This window comes from Tachypleus tridentatus, chromosome 3 (genome assembly GCF_004210375.1).
Source record: "Tachypleus tridentatus isolate NWPU-2018 chromosome 3, ASM421037v1, whole genome shotgun sequence".
Classification (NCBI taxonomy): domain Eukaryota; kingdom Metazoa; phylum Arthropoda; class Merostomata; order Xiphosura; family Limulidae; genus Tachypleus; species Tachypleus tridentatus.
The window spans coordinates 101,642,386-101,650,901 of NC_134827.1; positions in this window are offsets into that span (position 1 = coordinate 101,642,386).

Consider the following 8,516-nt stretch of genomic DNA (forward strand, 5'->3'; position numbering starts at 1 on the left):
CTTTTATAATTGAGTACCTCTTATGGAGCGATAGTAAACTTACGCGCTTATAACGATAAAATCAGGGCGTGATTCCCCATGGCGAGTCTTACACAGCGTTGAAACGAATGTGTTTTTATGGTGTGAAACATAATATAGTTAGTTACCTGAGTTCTATTCCCTGAATTTCACATTCAATCAAACTAATATTAATATTTATTATGAAACTTACAAATAAAAGAAAAAGAGAAAACGGTTGATAAAGTTGAAACTGTCTTATTATTTGATTGAACGTACTTAGCTGACTAACGGATTCAATTTCTGGTTAAGCTAACAGATTTATTTCTAAAGTTCTAACCTTATTACTCGTACAAGTTCTAATCTTACTTGTATTACAATCATGACCATACTTAGGCCTAGTACCACGTACGTCGTTTATGAAGTGCCGTCAGCAATTAACAGTTATTCTTATTAGGCTTATCCCACGCAAAATATCTTAACGATTTTGATAATATTTCAATCATCTTTAACTTGCCAAATATTATATAACTGTTTTACTCTAATGTTTTTCAAGTAATTCTTTTTTTTTTACATATTATAAAACTGTAACAGTCTATAACTAGAATCTCTGATATTTTCGCAAGTACACAAAATCGTTCGATGTAAAACAAAAACAATATTTGTCATTAAAATCATGGATACTATTCCAGGAAATAATTTGATAGATGTTTTGTTTGCAAAATATAAAATAAATAATAAAATAATTTTGTGAGTCTCAAATATTCAAACTTGATTTTCCAATCATAAAGCAGTCGAATCTTAGTTATTTTACCATAATTATTTATTATAATTAAGGATGTTTATTCGGAACATATGCATTGTAATTCATTACAAATTAAAATAAACCAGTTTGATGCATTTAAAACATAATACATAAACATTTATAGGTGATCTACATTTCGTACATTGTTAATATGGATCTGTTGTTAGTATTTGTTTGTTTGTAAGTAATGTCTTATTCCTTTCCTGTTTATGACTAGCTTAATTAAATGTTATTGGTTTTATTATTTGGAATAATTTTTAACCAGATTTTTACATCGTGAAGATTACCTTTCATTATTAATTTGGTGTATTGACTTGAGACTAAAGTGGGCCTCTTTACCTAGTGGAACCTTGCGAGATTGTTATAAGCTATATTTTTTAACGTTGTAACTTGTTTGTTAGCTAGAAGGCGCACGATGTTAAGGTCAATACGTTTGTGGGAGTAGGCCCAGAATATTCTAATATGAAGTCATGAAAACATAGTGAATTTGTGAAATATCCAGAACAAGGATTAGATACAAATACGTATCTATTTGTCAATATGTTGAGCAAGTTTGTAGAGTGAATCACTGAAACGTAGATAGTTTATTATTATTTACTATTATTTTATATCTGTAGTATCTACAATGTTGTATGCGGATTACTGTTACTGATCGATACACAAGTTACTGATAAGCAAAACTAATTTACGCTTATTTAGGAGTGTGATGGACTTACCATTATTTATTTATTTTAATATCGTTATTTATTCATTATATTTGTAGAAGATTCTTGAGGGTGAGAATCAATAATATATGTTTTACAAAATCACTTGCGTATCGTTAGTATTGTTGGGCCAACTGAAATGTTCCCCGCTGGAACAGCGATAAGTCTACTAACTTACAACGCTAAATTCAGGGTCCGATTCCCTCGGTGGACACAGCAGGTGTCCTGATATGGCTTTTGCTATAAGAAAAACACACACACACCAACTAAGTATCTAGAAATTCGCCTAACGCTCATAAAATGTAACCAACGCCAGGTGCATAAAAGAAAAGAGAGCGTATATATTATCGATTTACTATGGTTGGTATACTATATACCCTGGTCCGCCATGAACAGGTGTTTAAGGCGCTTAACTCGTAAAATAAGGGACGCAGAATTCAAATCTCAGTCACACCAAAAATGTCTGCTCTTTCAGTCGGGGAGCTTTATAATGTTACAGTCAATCCCTCTTTTCGTTGATAAAATAGTATCTCAATAGGTGGCTGTGGAAGTGATAAGTAGCTACCTTCTATCTAGGATATACTTCGTGTAGCCTTGCGCGAAATTCAAAATCAAACATACTATACACCTCGGAAGCTATAACTGTGGTTAAAGTTTATTAATCGGGAAACTACAGATATCTGACCAGGAACGTTTATAGATTTCGAACATTATAGATTATTTAACTTGAGCTGGTTAATATTGGACAGTAGTATTTTTACAATGACATAATATAACTTTAGTGGTAAAAAAATCAGGTGTGATCAGCGAAGAGATAGATAGCTCACGGTTAAATGAATTGTATCTATATCAGCTCGAAATTAATTCGCTCATCGTGAACCCTCGATGAGATATCTAGTTCCAGACCAGATATGAGATTCGATATTGTTTGTAGGTTTGTAAAATTTTGCATATAAATCGTTAGTTGTAATACTTATATATGATAACCTTTATTAAAACTGTATGGTTGTTTGTATATTAAAATATATTTGTATTAAGTGAAAAAACACAACAACTATATGTATCAATGCTGTTGGCAAATATCATAAATTTGATACATCTCTACATTCAAATGTATCTCAGAACGGCTAGAATGGGTATTTACACTTTTATTTATAAGCAGAGAACAACGTTTCGACCTTCCTAGGTCATCTTCAGTTTAACATAAAAGCAAAGGTTAATCCTTCTGAGATACATTTTTATTTCAAGTGGGTTTCTCGTCATCAAGAATTGCATCCCTACATTTAATTAACTTCTAAATCCAAATTACAATTTAATCCAGTTTCAGACTATTTGAAATCGCAATACGTAACATAATAAATTGGAAGCCTATGTAACACGAGTTATTATTAAATACCCTAAATAATTATAATATTGATTCCTGGGCAGTATTACTTAAAATAAGAATAAGACAGAGTTAGCTGAAATACACTGTAATAATCAAGAAGTTACCTATAATAAAGTTGTATATTTGTTACGACGAGGGAAACCCTATTCTTTCAAAGGTGGGATATCCAATAGCACAGTAGGATATCGTTGAACTTATATTCCTAGAAACCGGGTTTGGATACCCTTGGTGGACAGAGCACATATAATTCATTGTGTAGTTTTTTTGCATAATAACAAACGAGAGAGAAGATGCATTTCGAAGCTGATACACATATTTGAAAAGAAATAAGGAAAATACTGGATGATGCAAGCAGCAGACTGTGTGTGATTGGTCCAGACAGACAGTGACTCTCACAACAAAGTATCTGTCCCTGGTTGTTGAGGCTTTCCAAATTTATATCTCAATAATTAATACAAACGAATTGTTTATTTGAAATTTCGTAAACAAATTGCTGCGGTATTTGTATCATACTCGCGGTAAAAGCTATTGAGGCAATCTTCCGCCGACCCTAATTTTGAGCTGTTGACCGGTCAGTAGCACCTTACCACTAACACTCGTATATCGTGCCCATAAAGAAACTGTTTTTTAAAAGTATAAAAAAAAATAGGATGATCGTTAAATATTCGTTTTTCTTCTAAAAAAATTATTCATTTGTTTATATGACTGACATTTTTAATGTGTGCATTATACTGACGAATATTAAATTATTCAGTCACCAATGAAGAGTATTTATTATTCAAAATACATTATGATCAATTTAAAATATGCGTATTATTTTGATATCAACCATATACTCTTTATAATGTGGTAAGCTAAGGATCTGTTTGTTTTTGAATTTCGCATAAAGCTACTCGAGGGCTATCTGTGCTAGCCGTCCCTAATTTAGCAGTGTAAAACTAGAGGGAAGGCAGCTAGTCATCACCACCCACCGCCAACTCTTGGGCTCCTCTTTTACCAACGAATAGTGGGATTGATTGACCGTAACATTATAACGCTCCCACGGCTGAAAGGGCGAGCATGTTTGGCGCGACGGGGATGCCAAACCACGACCCTCAGATTACGAGTCACACGCCTTAACACGCTTGGCCATACCGGGTCCGCTAAGGATCTACACACACACACACACACACACATATATATACTAGTAAAATTGCCAAGTTTATATTTGAAATGGGTCTAAATTTTCTAGTCGGAAATCCACTGGGAAATGAATCCTATCTCGAAGTATTCCTTTGGCCAGCAGTGATACAAACACAGCCTTTTTTAGGGACAGAAAGCACAAGCACATTTATATATTGTCGCCATCTTTCAACCACATTAAAGCAGTTCCTTGTTTATTTGCTTGTAATAAAGTACAAAGTTGAACAATGGGCTATTTATGCTCTGCCCACCACGGGTACCGAAATTCGGTATCTAGTGTTATTAGCCTGCAGAGATACCGCTGTGCCACTGGAGGCGCTCATTTTTGTAATCTCAGTTTTCAAGGAAATTTAGGGCTATAATTTAATTCCGGTTTGTCAAACCAAAAGTGAAACCTTACGGGTTTTTTTGTCTCATTATAAAATTACGCTAATAAATCCTTGTAATCCTACTTTTAAAATTGGCATATGTTATTCAGCATGCGCAAAATTTCGTTTTTAAAAACAAAAGTGAAGCTTTACGTTTTTTTTTTGTCTCATTGAAAAATTACGCTAATATATCTCAAATCCTTGTAATCCTACTTTTAAAATTGGCTATGTTATTGAGCATGCGCAAAAATTGTTTAAATAATAATCAATCTTTTAAAAACGTGTAAAGTGCAAAAAACATAACACATAACTGATTTATTGGCTGTTAGAATATTATTAGTGATAGTGCATAAACAATGGGTTTTCATTCAGATTTTAATGTTTGTCAAATTTCGAAAGTTAGCGTTGGTTTTACGATCCAGTATGGTGCTATAGAATGACGTTGAGGAATACTTGGTGAAGTAAAGTTCACCACAAAATGACTTGCTTGTCTTCGATAAAAATAAGTACAACACATAAAGCTGGGTGGCAAAACTACAAATCCATACCTACTTTCAGTTTAATATAAAATATGTAATTTCTTTCAAAGTTCCTCACCAGAGACATAGCGGTATGTTTGCAGACCTACAACGCTGGAAATAGGTTTCGATTTCTTATACATACCGAATATAAGGATAAAGAGAAATCACTGGATGTTTTTTATTTTAAAAATTATATTATAATTATGTATACATTCACCAGATGGCGACTGTATTAACTGTATTACTTCAAGCATACTACCTCAACTAGAAACGCTATTGAGTTGTTGTTTTGAATAAACACAAAGCTACACAATGGGTTATCTGTGCTCTGCCCACCACGGGTATCGAAACCCTGTTTTCAGCGTTGTAAGTCCGCAGACTTACCGCTGAGTCACTGGGGAGTGCTATTGAGAAAGTCTGTTAGATATTAAATTCGTAAACCCATTTAATAAGCGGGTAGTACAATAGCGCATTAATTATTTAATCAAGAAATAGCAATTCGAATGACCGCATTTACGACCTAACAAATAAAAAAAAGAAGCTTTCATATAAATGGAAGGGCAACAATATGATAATAAATAGTTAGAAATCGATATTTATGTATTATTCTGCTTGCTTGCCTGTTGTCAGAAAATGGTGACGCAAATATTTACATAAACCCGTTTTCTTATTTTGTATTAAAATTGGAAAGATGGAATAATATTAGTAAAAGCATTGCATTTATTATCCTGCTCTCAGGTTTGAAGAACGGTGGTAGCGTGAAACGCCATCTATTAAATTCAGTTTTACTTTCAAAATTTCACCTTTTCTGTTTATCCTGTTGGTTTCACCAATTTCATTTGTGATGTTGTTTTAGGTTTGTTTTTTTGTTTTGTTTTTGCTTTTTCAGCGCAAAACTATGCTATAGGCTATTCGTTTGCTGTAGAGAATTAAATTCCGGATTTTAACGTTGTAAATCTGTGAACTTATCGGTGAATCGTCTCTCACCGTGTGAAACATTTTTATATCCAAACACACGTAAAGAGAGTGGTTATTATATAACATGAAGAACGAAGCGCAGTCAGTGTACTGTTATAGGCTCTCAGTGGTTTGTCAAAATCTCAAACTCAAACTAAAGTTCATTATCGTCTCTAAAGTTTTTGTTTTCTTTAAATGTGCTTTTTTTCCTAATGCAATATATTTACTCTAATTTCACAACTACAAAAAATTTCGTTTTCAATGCTTCCTGTCAGTACTAGACACTTCGAAAATAAATTATCTTTATTGGCGTTAACATGAAAAATAAATAAAAATAATATTATTTCATATTTTTTACCCTAAATATTTTATTTGTAATTAACTTAAATAAAATTGAAGATAACTAAATTTTACCTATTTAATTTAACTCACACCATGATATTTGATTTTAAGAAGATTTTTGATATAAATATCGCCTATAGCAAAAATATGACGTAATTTAAGACACTTTTTAAGTTTCTGTAATAGACAAAACCGCTTATTCGCGTAAGGTGCAGCATATCGCTCCTACGTAAACTGTCAGGCTATATGCAACCTAACAAACCACTGGCAGTACAATATACTCATGTTGAAATGAAAACTAACCTTGATTGTGTTACACGTACAACCCGTTTAAGGTTCAACAATAATCCTAAATTTTGTCGGTATTTTTAAGGCAAGTTTTGACGGCTTTTCACGTGCTCACGATCTGAAAAAAACGTGAATGGCGAAACCATACCGCCATCGTCGTAGTAAAATACCCGTTAGTATAATACCAGAAGACGTTTAATGCATACCAAACCTCTTAAATGGGTTTGCTACAGTTTTATAAACTGAATTGGAGCCCTAGCTATGTTACACGTGAGCTAAGTACAAATCTAATTATATCTTAATCTACCGTATGACTGTCAGACGTACAGTTGATATGATAAACGTCTGTCTGTTTGAAAGATATTAAAGATATTGCTACTAGTAGCTTTCAAGACTGTGGATTCCGTCACCTCTCGCAGTGAACGATTATTCTTGCTGTTAAATAGTTATAAGAACTCTAAGAAATATGACAAAAAAGTTCATGAAAAAGTTTTATAACACGTCAACTAGACAGCATGGCCGTGTATGAGGGTATGAGGGTCGTGGGTTCGAATCCCCGTCACACCAAACATGCTCGTCTTCTTAGCCGTGAGGGCGTTATAATGTAACTGACAATCCCACTATTTGTTTGTAAAAGAGTAGCCCAAGAATTGGCGGTGGATGGTGATGACTAGCTGCCTTCCCTCTAGTCTTACACTTCTAAATTAGGGACGGCTAGCACAGATAGCCCTCGTGTAGCTCTGGCGAAATTCAAAACAAACCAACCAGCCGTGTACAACGCTGGCGAGACCATTCCCTCAACACCAAGACTTATCAGAAGTTCTGAAGATGGTATATTTAATAATCAAGCCCTCCTATCATCCTAGTTTACAGTAATTAGTAACTATTGTCCAAAAGTTATTTCAAGTAATCTAATTTTAATTGAATCTATGAAACAAAGCGTAATATAATTTTCTCACGCCTGGTCAACTTTCAGTTACTACCACTGTAAACTTAATTTGATCACCTTTTTTGAGAAACGTGAATATAAACTTATTTCGTGAAACCTCAAAAATTATCACATTAGGCTAGCCGTCTGTGGCCATGTCTTCTGCCTCGAAAGTAAAGTTTGGTAAATTTTCACCTTTCTTTTACGTTTCTCGTTGCTACCGCAACAACGTACGGATATCTGTGTAATTATTTCGTGCCTTAGAGTGAGAATTTAATTAAAACTTGATGTGTCTAAGACTAGAAGCACCAAGCAGACGATAATGAGCTGTATAATGAATTCACTCTTTGATTAGGTCCTTTTGTGTTGACGTCACGTGCAGATAATGAAAGCAACGGAAATGAAATTATTAGAGTTTTCCCTCTCGGCCATCAACATGCGTGGAATTCCTCAACTGACAAAAGTTTATTAATACATTTTCCTCTTGTATGTGTTTCAGGCTGAGGACGCGAAGCCAAAATTGTTCGTTTAATTTGGCACCACGCATGCTAGTTTGAAAACCACGAGACCTCGCGAATTATTGCGTAACAGAGCTAAACCTGATGTGATGTACCACTTTTTCAGTTGGGCTGGGTCCGGCATGGCTAGGTGGTTAAGGCACTCGACTCGTAATCTGAGGGTTGCGGGTTCGAATCTCCGTCACACCAAACATGCTCGACCTTTCAGCCGTGGGAGCGTTATAATGTAAGAATCAAACCTACTATTCGTTGGTAAAAGAGAAGTCCAAAGGTCGACGATGGGTGGTGACGACTAGTTGCCTTCGATCTAACCTTACACTGCTAAATTAGGAACGGTTGCGCAGACAGCCCTCGTGTAACTTTGCGCGAAATTCAAAAACAAACAATAAATAAGCCTCAGTGTCTTTTATTTTTATTTTAACCGCTAGGGCACTGAAACAAAGTGATCTCACTCAAAATGTGACGGGTTCGTGTAATAGCGCAAACATCGAAAATACTTTCTCTTTTTAGTGTTTTGTT